Source organism: Apium graveolens, chromosome 2, assembly GCF_009905375.1.
Source record: "Apium graveolens cultivar Ventura chromosome 2, ASM990537v1, whole genome shotgun sequence".
Taxonomy (NCBI): Eukaryota; Viridiplantae; Streptophyta; class Magnoliopsida; order Apiales; family Apiaceae; genus Apium; species Apium graveolens.
In genome coordinates this window covers 293,748,931-293,762,310 of record NC_133648.1, presented here as the reverse complement: position 1 = coordinate 293,762,310, position 13,380 = coordinate 293,748,931, and the positions used below count along the sequence as shown (strand labels likewise).

Below are 13,380 nucleotides of genomic sequence, written 5' to 3'. Positions count from 1 at the left end.
TGTCGGCAAAGCTTTAACTTCGACCCATTTTGAGACATAATCTACTGCCAACAAGATATACTGATTGTTGCACGACGAAATAAACGGCCCCATGAAGTCAATTCCCCAAGCATCGAAGACCTCAACCTCGAGGATCACATTAAGAGGCATCTCATCCTTCTTTTACATATTACCAACACATTGGCAGTGATCACACTTCAACACGAACTGATGCGTATCCTTGAACAATGTAGGCCAGAAGAATCCTGCTTGAAGGATACGAGCGGCTGTCTTTTCTCCATCATAGTGGCTTCCATAAACAGTCGAATGACAGTCTCGCAAGATACCCTCCATCTTGCAGTACAGAATACATCTCCTGATGATTTGGTCAGCTCCTTGTCGAAACAAAAATGGTTCATCCCATATGCACCACTTCACCTCGTAAAGAAACTTCTTCCTTTAAGCATAAGTTAAGTCCGGGGGTATAATGTTGCTCACAAGATAGTTCACAATGTCTGTGAAACATGCTTCTTCTTCTTGCACCCCAAACAACTGCTCGTCAAGAAAAGTCTCATTTATCAATGTCTTATCCTGTGAAGTTGTACTTAGATCTTCTAAACGAGAGAGATGATTATCAACTTAATTCTTAGTACCTTTTCTATCCTTGATCTCCAACTCAAACTCTTGTAGTAAAAGAACCCATATAATCAATCTAGGATTTGAGTCCCTCTTCGAGACGAGATAGTGAATAGCAGTGTGATCAGTGAAAACTGTCACCTTCGTCCCAAGCAGATAAGATCTAAACTTCTCAAAACCATAGACAATGGCCAATAGCTCTTTCTCAGTTGTAGTGTAGTTTTGTTGAGCACCATTGAGGGTCTTACTATCATAATAGATCACATGAAATATATTGTTCTTCATTTTCCCAAGAACTGCTCCAACTGCATAGTCACTCGCATCGCATATCATTTCAAAAGGCTCATTCCAATCAGGTGCAGTTATGACAGGTGTCGTGATCAAGCTCTTCTTTAAGCTCTCAAAAGCAGCTAGACACTCATCATCAAACTTGAAAGGGACATCTTTCTCTAATAGATTGCACAATGGTTTAGAGATTTTAGAGAAATCATTGATGAACCACCGATAGAAACCCGCATGACCAAGAAAACTGTGAATCCCTTAACAGAAATTGGTGGAGGAAGGTTTTCAATGACCCCCCACCTTGGCTTTGTCCACCTCAAGACCTTTACTAGAGACCTTGTGCCCGAGAATGATGCCCTATTGCACCATAAAGTGACATTTCTCCCAGTTGAGAACCAGATTGTTCTCAACACACCTTTTAAGAACTGCGCCAAGATTTTGCAAGCACTCGTCGAAAGAATCCCCGAACACAGAAAAATCATCCATGAACACCTCCACATTCTGACCAATGATGTCAGAGAAGATAGCCATCATGCATCTCTGAAATGTGGCTGGTGTACCACATAACCCAAAAGAAACTCTTTTGAAGGCAAAAGTAACAAACAGACAAGTGAAGGTAGTCTTTTCTTGATCTTCTGGCGCAATGCAGATCTGATTATAGCCCGAATAGCCATGTAGAAGACAGTAGTACTCATGGCCAGCCAACCTGTCAAGCATCTAATCAATATAAAAAAGAGGGAAGTGATCTTTCCTCGTGGATATGTTCAGCTTCCTGTAATCCATGCAAACTCTCCACCCCGTGACTATTCGAGTAGGAATGAGCTCATTCTTTTCATTAGCAACCACAGTGATGCCTCCTTTCTTCGGCACACACTGAACTGGGCTTACCCAAGAACTGTCAGAAATATGAAAGATGATCCCTGCATCTAGCCACTTGAGAATTTCCTTCTTCACAACCTCCTTCATGATCGGATTTAGCCTTCTCTTTTGCTCAATAGTCGGCTTGCTTCCTTCCTCTAGAAGAATTTTGTACATGCAATAAGAAGGGTTGATTCCCTTGATATCTTCTATAATCTATCCAACTGCTGATTTGAACTCTCTCATAATTCTCAAGAGCTTTTACTCATCACTATCTGAAAGGTCAGATGCAATAATAATAGGCAAAGTAGATGCATCACCTAAAAACGTATACCTCAAGTGTTCAGGCAAAGGTTTAAGCTCGAGTGTAGGAGCTTCCTCAATAGATGGCTTGAGACGCCCCTCAACATTTTTGAATTCTGACAATCCCAGAGATTCAAAAGGCATATCCAGCCTTCCTTTCCAAGGAGAAGCATTCAAATACTGCAACTGCTCATCACATTCATCATCTTCACTATCTGAATTCCCCATTAAGGCTTTCTCTAGGGCATCAAACCGTAGCATTTGATCAAGTTTTGAAGTAACCACAGAATCGACCAATTCCACTTTTAAGCACTCCTATCTATCAGTAGGGAATTTCATGGCATTGAAAACATTAAAGGTCACATCCTGATCCAGTACTCGCATAGTGAGCTCACCCTTCTACACATCAATCAAGGTTCGACCAATAGCCAAGAATGGTCTTCCCAAGATTATGGGAATCTTTTTATCCTCCTCGAAATTAAGAATTACAAAATCAGCAGGAAAGATGAGTTTGTCCACCTTGACCAAGACATCCCCCATAATGCCTCGTGGATATGTAATAGAACGATCAGCCAACAATAAGGACATATAAGTGGGTTTTGGATCAGGTAAACCTAATTTCTTGAAGATAGACAAAGGCATCAGATTGATGCTAGCTTCCAAGTCACATAAACACTTATCGAACGCCAAGTTTTCGATGGTGCAAGGAATGATGAAGCTTACAGGATCTTTAAGCTTCGGAGGCAACTTTTGTTGCAGCACAGCACTACATTCCTCCGTAAGAGCAACGGTCTCTAAGTCATCAAGCTTCACTTTCCTAGAGAAAATACCTTTCATAAACTTCGCATAGCTAGGCATCTGTTCAAGAGCTTCAGCGAAAGGTATGTTGATATGAGGTTTCTTGAACACCTTCAAATTCTTAGCAAATTGCTTATCGAACTTTTGCTTCTGCAAGAGGATAGACCTGGTTCTCCCATGTATTACCCTCAGGAGAAGTGTGTTCCACAGTTTTCTTCCTTGATTCCACTTCTGCTTCCTTCTGCACCTCTTCTTCAGCCAAAACTTCAGATTCTGGAACTTGAGATTTTTTGGGGCTTGCAACCTTCCCAGACCTCAATGTAATTGCCTTAACTTGCTCTTTTTCTTCCCTCTTTCCTGGAACTTCTGTGTCACTAGGGAGTGTACCAGGTTGTCGATTCAACAAAGCATTGGCAATCTACCTAATTTGATTCTCCAGAGTCTTGATAGAAACCACTTAGCTCTTGCACATGAGCCTCAACTCCTCTAATTCAGATTTTTCATTAGATTGAATTGTACTTCCATGCGGTAGTTGTTGAAGTTGGAGTTGTTGTCTTGGTGCATATTGCGGTTGTTGAAAACCAGGAGGGTTGAATTGCTTTACTGTTAAGGCTGTTGCACCGCATTCTGATTGTTGCTCCAGCTGAAGTTAGGATGATTGCGGTTGTTGGGATGATAAGTGGCTGGAACTGGTTGCTGTGACCTCTGAAAGTTGCTCACAAATTGAGCTGATTCACTAAATATAGCACATTGCTCTGTTTCATGCACACCAGCACAAAGCTCACATATACTAATGATCTTATTAACTCCATAATTAGCCAAAGAATCCACCTTCATCGTTAAAGCCTTAAGCTGAGCAGCTATAGCAGTAGCTTCATCCACCTCCAGAATTCCTGCTACCTTGCCTTGAGGTAGTCTCTGAGTTGGGTTCTGGTATTTATTAGCATCCATCAGTTCAATCAACTCATAAGTTTCATCGTAGCTCTTAGCCCATAAGGCTCCTCCTGATGCTGCATCGAGCATGGGTCTAGACTGTGCTCCCAAACTATTATAAAAGCAGTTGATAATCATCCAGTCAAGCATTCCATGATGAGGACACTTCCAAAAAATCTCCTTGTAACGCTCCCAATCTTCACATAAAGACTCTCCCGATTGCTGCACAAATTAAGTAAGAGCATTTCTAATTGCAGCTGTCTTCGCCATAAGGAAGAATTTAGTAAGAAACTTTTGAGCAAGATCTTCCCAAGTAGTAATAGAGCCTAGTGGTAGAGAATACAACCAACACTTAGCTTTATCCCTCAGAGAGAATGAGAAAAGCCTCAGCTTAACAGCATCATCAGAAACATTGTTGAATTTGAAAGTGTCACAGATCTCGATGAAATCTCTAATGTGCATGTTGGGATCTTCTGTTGGAGAACCCCCAAACTGGACTGAATTCTGCACCATCTGAATCATGCTATCTTTGATTTCAAAAGTATTAGCCGCGATGACTGGTCTGACAATGCTAGATTGAATGTCATTGATCTTTGGTTGAGAGTAATCCATCAAAGCCTTCAGATTCGCTGCTTGATCTCCCATTGCAACAATTGCTTCTTCTTTAACTTTCTCAACTTCTGCAAAAACTTCTTCAACTACTTCGACTTCTTCCAGTGCTTCTTTACGAGATTGAGAATGCGTTCGCATACACGTTCTCCAGAGTACTTGAAACACCAATATGGTAAATAAGTAAGTAAAATATTCGAGTCAGTGAAATTTAACGACCACTGATGTCAAGCACATAAAATAAATTAACACCAACTCCCCGGAAGCGGTGCCAAAAACTTGTTAGGGTGAAAATACGAGCTAAAATTACATGCAAGTATACGCGTTCGCAAGTAGTATAAGATATAAATCAGATTTGTACCCACAGAGACTCTTTTTAGTTAACTTAAGATTATGCACTTATGCAACAATGGTATGGCTATCGCTCAATGATAAGACAATAACAAATTGAGATGTTTATAACTAAAATTAAACTAACATGTAATTAACTAAGAATAAAAGTGATTGAATTAACTATATGAGAAAAATATGGGATTCTAATTTCATAAAATACTTCATTCAAAGTCATTGTTCTTAACCTTAGCATGCAATGGTGATGACAACTAATCATATAACACGAAACTAGTAAACGCCAATTGTCGTTGTACGAATACCCTACTACCAGACATCCATAAAAGAGATAGAAGCTGGATAGATACCAATTATGTTGAGACCCTATATGTCTATAGAATTTAATAACATAAAGGTTTAATGAACAAGTTATCTATCGTGATTACATAGGGCAAGTAAGGTGGTTAAAATTACCTACGAATCATGCATAATAAATACATGAACCTATGCTAGCATGGCAAGTTCTAAATCTCAATATTCATCATCACTTCAATAGAGATTAACACGCTATCTTATATGTTCGCGATGCACATAAGACAAATAAGCACAACCAATACTAGGATATCATACAATCACAACACTTAGGTATCAAAATAATTAACTGTATAAATCTGTAAGTTAATCTGTTAGAACCCCATGACAACGATTAGTTCATAACCGAACTCATCATCACCATGGGTTCCAATGAAAGCATGGTAAATAAACTAAGTCTTTATAAAATGAATAATAATAGCAAAGTACGTTAACAAGAGTATTGGTTTCAAACAACAAAGAAACAAGCATCCAAGATTACAACTTAAGCAAAGAATCACAAGTAAAAACAAGATCTTCTTCTCCTTCGTTGTATTGTACTATCATGTCTTCTTTATGCTCTCTCCTTCCTCTTCTCTATGAAAAACATCTTTTTATTTATATATATAGGCTTCTGGACGACCTGGGCTTTCAAACGCTCAAAATTCAAATAGAAGCAGGATTATGAGAAAACATCCTGGCGCGACAGCTCCCAAAAACCGGCGCGGCCGCCCTGGGTTTCTGCCAAACTGGTGCGGCCGCTCCCAAGAGTAGCGCGGCCGCCCCGAGCTTCTGGAAAAACTACTTTTTGCTTATTTCCTTGACTTTCTCGTGCTGGTTTCTTGTGCGCAATCGACCGAGGCTCCATCCTAACACCTCTTTTAGCAAAAAATAATGTAAATCTAGTCCTTCTTCCAAATATACCCTGAAATGAAAAACACTACAAAAATACATCAAAAACACAAACAACTTGAGTACAAAACACCAATTCAAGCCTTTACGAAGCGTTCTAAGTGGATATAAATGCCACTTATCATCATGCTCATTTCATATTCACTCTGCATGAGTCTTGAGAATCTTTGACATAGTTTTTCATTAGTAGAACCAAAAATGATATCATCCACATAGATTTGAACTATGATCATATCACCACCATGTTGCTTGTAGAATAGAGTCTTGTCAATTTTTCCTCGAGTAAATCTATGTTTCTAGGTGATTTCTTTAATTCATAGAGATCCTTTAGAAGTTGATAAACAAAATCTGGAAATTCTGGATCTTCAAAGCCAGGTGGTAGTTGCACATAAACCTCTTCTTCTAACTCACCATTAAGGAATGCACTCTTTACATTCATTTGATACACTTTAAAATTTGAGTGTGCAGAAAATGCAAGAAAGATCCTTATTGTTTCAAGTCTTGCAACTAGAGAAAAAGTTTCATCATAATCAATTCCTTCTTCCGGTGAGTAGCCTTTTGCAACCAACCTTGCTTTGTTTCTTGTTACAATTCCATTTTCATCCATTTTTTCCTGTACACCCACTTTGTTCCAATTATGCTTATGTTCTTTGGTGCAGGAACCAACTTCCAAACTTTATTTCTTTCAAATTGATTTAGCTCTTCTTTCATAGAAGATATCCAGCCAGGGTCAAGTAGAGCTTCCTCAGTTTTCTTAGGCTCAATTTGAGAAAGAAAGTATGCATGTTGACATTCATTTGTTGTTGCACTTATAGTCCTTACTCCAGCATTTGGATCACCAATAATTACTTCTCTTGTGTGACTGTCATCCTATTTTCTGGTATGAGTTTATTGACTTGAATTTTCTGAATTTTCTTCACCATTGGGATGACTTGCAGAACTTTCTTCTCTTTCTCCCCCTGAGTTTGTGCTATCAAATTCAGGTGTATGAGATGACTTTTCATTCTCATGATTTAACTTGCTCAGTTGTCTCTTTATTTATTCTGTTGCTTATGTTGATCTCATCTTTATCTTCAGAATCACTATCAATGTTGAGATTTTCAAACTTAAGGACTTCAGCTTCATTTTCATCAAGGCATTCCAAGCCTGGACACTTGTCATCATCAAAAGTCACATCTGTGCTTTCCATATTTTCTTTTGATCAAGCACATAAGCTCTGTAGGTAGTTCTTTCCAATGAATATCCCTGAAAAATTACTTCAAAAACTTTAGAGTCAAATTTTCCCATATATTTAGAGTTGTCTTTTAGAACATAACACTTGCTTCCAAACACATGCAGATTCTTCACAGTAGTCTTCCTTTTTGATAAGATTGAGTAGGGTGACTTGCCAAGATTTTTGTTGATGAGATATATGTTTTGAGTGTAGCATGAAATGTTGACATCTTCTTCCCAAAAACTTGTTGGCAAATTGGCATCTTGCAGCATTGTTCTAGAAGCCTCAACCAAAGTTCTATTCTTCCTTTCAACTACCCCATTTTGTTGAGGTGTTCTTGCAGCTGAGAACTCTTGAACAATACCCATGTCTTTGCATAATTCAGTTAAGATTGCATTTTCTGAATTTTGTGCCATTGTCACTCCTAAATCTTTTCACATAATTCTGATCTTCAGCGTGCTTCTCAATTTTTCTTGATGTGTTCAATAATGATCTATGAAGTTTCATCCTTTGAAAGCATAAATTCTACCCATGTATATCTTGAGTAGTCATCCACCATCACAAGTGTCGACTTCTTTCTTGAAATTTATAAGACATTAACTGGTCCAAACGATGTCCATATGAATAAGTTGCAGAGGTGCACTTATGAAATTCACAACTTTGCTTTTATGACTGGACCTTTTCAATTTTCCTTTTTGACAAGCCTCACAAACTTCATCTTGAGCAAACTCCAGATTTGGCATGTCTCTCACTAACTCCTTTTTCACCAAGGTGTTAATTTCTTTGTAATTCAGGTGAGAGAGCTTCTTGTGCCACATCTTGCTTTGCTCAATAGATGCCCTGGTGTAGAAGCAACATATTCCACCCTTATTTGCTGAGTATAAATCTGCAACAAACAAACTTCCTTTTCTTGCTCCTTTCAAATAAACCTCACCCGTCTTTTTGCTGATTATTGAGCATTCTCCTTTGTCAAATAAAACCTTGAATCCTTTATCTGTGAATTGAGTGACACTCAGGAGATTCACCTCAAGACCAACTACCAGTGCTACATCTTCAATGACAATATTTCCATAAACTAACTTTCCATATCCCTTTGTGAATCCTTTGTTTTTGTATCCAAAAGTCACTAATGGGCCAACCATCTCCTAACATTATGATAGCAGGTCTTAATCACCTGTCATATGCCTGAAGCATCCACTCTCTATAATCCATATGACTTTCTTCACTTTGCCCTGCACACAATGAAAATTAAGTATGTTTAGCTACCCAAGCAGTATTGGGTACTTTCTTTTTGTAAACAGAATTTACAGAAGTAGAATTTGATGATTCAGAAAGAACAATGTTAAATGATTGATTTGCATTTTCCTTTTTGGCCGTAGATCCAACTTTAAGATTTTTTAGAGCTACTCTCAGTTTATGACGGCTTGTCATCACTTTCATATTGCATAGAATGCAATCAAACTTGTCACAGAAGGAATAGGGATCTTCAGCCTTTGCTTTATTGTATTTGCATGCTCCTATTTTTGGATCACTAATAGTCTTTTTACAAAGGTGAGTTAGGTAATTTGTAGAGCCACACTTCAGACATTGTTTCATGGGAGCATCTGCAAAAAATACAAAGTTATTGCTCTTTATTTACTCCAATTTTCCCATTCCTGTTCTTCTTTTTCTTTCCTGCATTCTCAATCTTGATTTCTTTGATTGGTGTCTTAGAAACATGGTTGACCATGGGCTTCTTCTTAATTTTAGCAGTAGGAGTGGTTTCTTCATTTTTCTTTTCACTATCTTCATCTGCAAGTTCTTTCTTGATGACCAACTATTCTTCACTGAAATTGACTTCACATACCTTGAACAAAGGTGCATCAACTTTTCTCAGCATAACTGGGACATCTTCATTTTTTCTATTGTTGTTCAAGGCATCATAGTCCAAACCAATTGATATGTTAGCATATGGTTTGTTTTTCTCATGGTACTGTCCAACCGACTGAGATGCATTTCTGAAAGACTTCAGTTTCACCTCATTCTTCTCCAACTTTTCCCACAACACAACTTCTATTTCACTTGCACACTTGAGCTTATTCTTCAAATATTCATTTTCTTGCTTGATAGTTTCAAGCTCAGCAAGGTGTAGTTCCAATTCTTGCTTCTCAATCTCAAGCTTCTCATTTATCTTTGACAGTCTACTCACTTCCTCGGTAGCTGCCACCATGCTTTTGTGGATATGAAATATCTCTACACTCATCTTTTCAACAGTTTCTTTATATTGGCTTGTATTTAAATCAGTGGTAGTTAGAGTTGGTACCTCTGATTTTGATGAGGATGATTCTCCTTGCTCAAGAGCCATAAGTGCATAATTTCCAAACTCTTCATTCTCATCTTCTTCATCGTTGTCATCCCAACTCTTGTCTTCAGCTATGTAAGCCTTTCCTTGCATTTCTTCAAGAGAGCTTCATATTTTTCCTCCGATTCTAAATAGGCTTTATCCCTCTTCCATTTCTTTGGCTTCCTGTACTCAGTAGCAAAGTGACCCAACTCATCACAGTTGAAGCACCTTATCTTTGATTTGTCAACAGATCCAGTTTGTAGCCGCATTTACTAGCTGAGTTATACTGAGTTTTTGGTTTCCAATTGTTTCTATTTGAGGATTGTCCCTTGCTCTTGAAAAATATTGGCTTCCAATATTGGCTTCCAATATTGGCTTCCAATATTCGCTGAAGCTCTTGAACAGATGCCTAGCTATGCGAAGTTTATGAAAGGTATTCTCTCTAGGAAAGTGAAGCTTGATGACTTAGAGACCGTTGCTCTTACGGAGGAATGCAGTGCTGTGCTGCAACAAAAGTTGTCTCCGAAGCTTAAAGATCCTGTAAGCTTCATCATTCCTTGCACCATCGGAAACTTGTCGTTCGACAAGTGTTTATGTGACTTGGGAGCTAGCATCAATCTGATGCCTTTGTCTATCTTCAAGAAGTTGGGTTTACCTGATCCAAAACCCACTTATATGTCCTTATAGTTGGCCGATCATTCTATTACATATCCACGAGGCATTATGGCGGATGTCTTGGTCAAGGTGGACAAACTCATCTTTCCTGCTGATTTTGTAATTCTTAATTTCGAGGAGGATAAAAAGATTCCCATAATCTTGGGAAGACCATTCTTGGCTACTAGTCGAACTTTGATTGATGTGTAGAAGGGTGAGCTCATTATGCGAGTACTGGATCAGGATGTGACCTTTAATGTTTTCAATGTCATGAAATTCCCTACTGATAAAAAGGAGTGCTTAAACGTGGAATTGGTCGATTCTGTGGTTACTTCAAAACTTGATCAAATGCTACGGTTTGATGCCCTAGAGAAAGCCTTGATGGGGAATTCAGATAGTGAAGATGATGAATGTGATGAGCAGTTGCAGTATTTGAATGCTTCTCCTTGGAAAGGAAGGCTGGATATGCCTTTTGAATCTATAGGATTGTCAGAACTCAAAAATGTTAAGGGGCGTCTCAAGCCATCTATTGAGGAAGCTCCTACACTCGAGCTTAAACCTTTTCCTGAACACTTGAGGTATGCGTTTTTAGATGATGCATCTACTTTGCCTATTATTATTGCATCTGACCTTTCAGGTAGTGATGGGGAAAAGCTCTTGAGAATTATGAGAGAGTTCAAATCGACAGTTGGATGGACTATAGAAGATATCAAGGGAATCAACCCTTCTTATTGCATGCACAAAATTCTTCTAGAGGAAGGAAGCAAGCCGACTGTTGAGCAAAAGAGAAGGCTAAATCCGATCATGAAGGAGGTTGTGAAGAAGGAAATTCTCAAGTGGCTAGATGCAGGGATCATCTATCTTATTTCTGACAGTTCTTGGGTAAGCCCAGTTCAGTGTGTGCCGAAGAAATGAGGCATCACTGTGGTTGCTAATGAAAAGAATGAGCTCATTCCTACTCGAATAGTCACGGGGTGGAGAGTTTGCATGGATTACAGGAAGCTGAACATAGCCACGAGGAAAGATCACTTCCCTCTTTTTTTTATTGATTAGATGCTTGACAGGTTGGTTGGCCATGAGTACTACTGTCTTCTAGATGGCTATTCGGGCTATAATCAGATCTGCATTGCGCCAGAAGATCAAGAAAAGACTACCTTCACTTATCTGTTTGTTACTTTTGCCTTCAAAAGAGTTTCTTTTGGGTTATGTGGTGCACCAGCCACATTTCAGAGATGCATGATGGCTATTTTCTCTGACATCATTGGTCAGAATGTGGAGGTGTTCATGGACGATTTTTCTGTGTTCGGGGATTCTTTTGACGAGTGCTTGTAAAATCTTGGCGCAGTTCTTAAAAGGTGTGTTGAGAACAATCTGGTTCTCAACTAGGAGAAATGTCACTTTATGGTGCAACAGGGCATCATTCTCGGGCACAAGGTCTCTAGTAAAGGTCTTGAGGTGGACAAAGCCAAGGTGGGGGTCATTGAAAACCTTCCTCCACCAATTTCTGTTAAGGGATTCACAGTTTTCTTGGTCATGCGGGTTTCTATCGGCGGTTCATCAAGGATTTCTCTAAAATCTCTAAACCATTATGCAATCTATTAGAGAAAGATGTCCCTTTCAAGTTTGATGATGAGTGTCTAGCTGCTTTTGAGAGCTTAAAGAAGAGCTTGATCACGACACCTGTCATAACTGCACCTGATTGGAATGAGCCTTTTGAAATGATATGCGATGCGAGTGACTATGCAGTTGGAGCAGTTCTTGGGCAAAGGAAGAAAAATATATTTCATGTGATCTATTATGATAGTAAGACCCTCAATGGTGCTCAACAGAACTACACTACAACTGAGAAAGAGCTATTGGCCATTGTCTATGGTTTTAAGAAGTTTAGATCTTATCTGCTTGGGACAAAGGTGACAGTTTTCACTGATCACACTGCTATTCACTATCTCGTCTCGAAGAAGGACTCAAAGCCTAGATTGATTGTATGGGTTCTTTTACTACAAGAGTTTGAGTTGGAGATCAATGATAGAAAAGGTACAGAGAATTAAGTTGCTGATCATCTCTCTCGTTTAAAAGATCCAAGTACAACTTCACAGGATAAGACATTGATAAATGAGACTTTTCATGACGAGCAGTTGTTTGGGGTGCAAGAAGAAGAAGCATGGTTCACAGATATTGTGAACTATCTTGTGAGCAATATTATACCCCCGGACTTAAATTATGCTCAAAGGAAGAAGTTTCTTCACGAGGTGAAGTGGTGCATATGGGATGAACAATTTTTGTTTCGACAAGGAGCTGACCAAATCATCAGGAGATGTATTCTGTACTGTAAGACGGAGGGTATCTTGTGAGACTGTCATTCGACCGTTTATAGAAGCCACTATGATGGAAGAAAGACAGCCGCTCGTATCCTTCAAGCAGGATTCTTCTGGCCTACATTGTTTAAGGATGCGCATCAGTTCGTGTTGAAGTGTGATCGCTGCCAATGTGTTGGTAATATGTCAAAGAAGGATGAGATGCCTCTTAATGTGATCCTCGAGGTTGAGGTCTTCGATGTTTGGGGAATTGACTTCATGGGGTCGTTTATTTTGTCGTGCAACAATCAGTATATCTTGTTGGCAGTAGATTATGTCTCAAAATGGGTCGAAGTTAAAGCTTTGCCGACAAATGATATGTAGTGATCAATTTTCTTTACAAGCAGATATTCACAAGATTTGGGACTTCAAGAGTCATAATTAGTTACGAGGGATCGCATTTCTGCAATCGCAAGTTCACTGCTATGTTGCAGAGATATAATGTGAATCATCGCATTGCTACAGCCTACCATCCTCAGACTAATGGTCAAGCTGAGGTGTCTAACAGAGAGATCAAGCGTATTCTAGAGAAAGTTGTATGTCCATCGAGAAAGGATTGGTCTTTAAAGCTGGATGAAACTGTTTGGGCTTATCGAACAACATTCAAGACTCTGCTAGGCATGTCACCATTTCAATTGGTTTATGGTAAAGGATGTCATTTGCCTGTGGAGCTAGAGCACAAGGTATATTGGGCTTTGAAGAAATTGAACCTCGATATGGATGCAGCTGGTAAGAAAATGATGCTTCAATTGAATCAACTTAACGAGTTATGACTTCAAGCGTATGAGAACAACAAAATATACATGGAGAAAGTCAAAAGGTGGCACGATAGGGGTCTAGTGCTC

General features: G+C 39.0%; 1 non-coding gene across 1 annotated transcript; it reads left to right on the top strand.

Annotated features, from left to right (window-relative positions):
- Window positions 1-3,937: 3,937 nt before the first annotated feature.
- On the top strand, window positions 3,938-4,044 carry LOC141710199 (small nucleolar RNA R71). The gene has a single exon (XR_012570731.1). It is a non-coding gene; the product is annotated as a small nucleolar RNA R71 (small nucleolar RNA).
- Window positions 4,045-13,380: the final 9,336 nt, after the last annotated feature.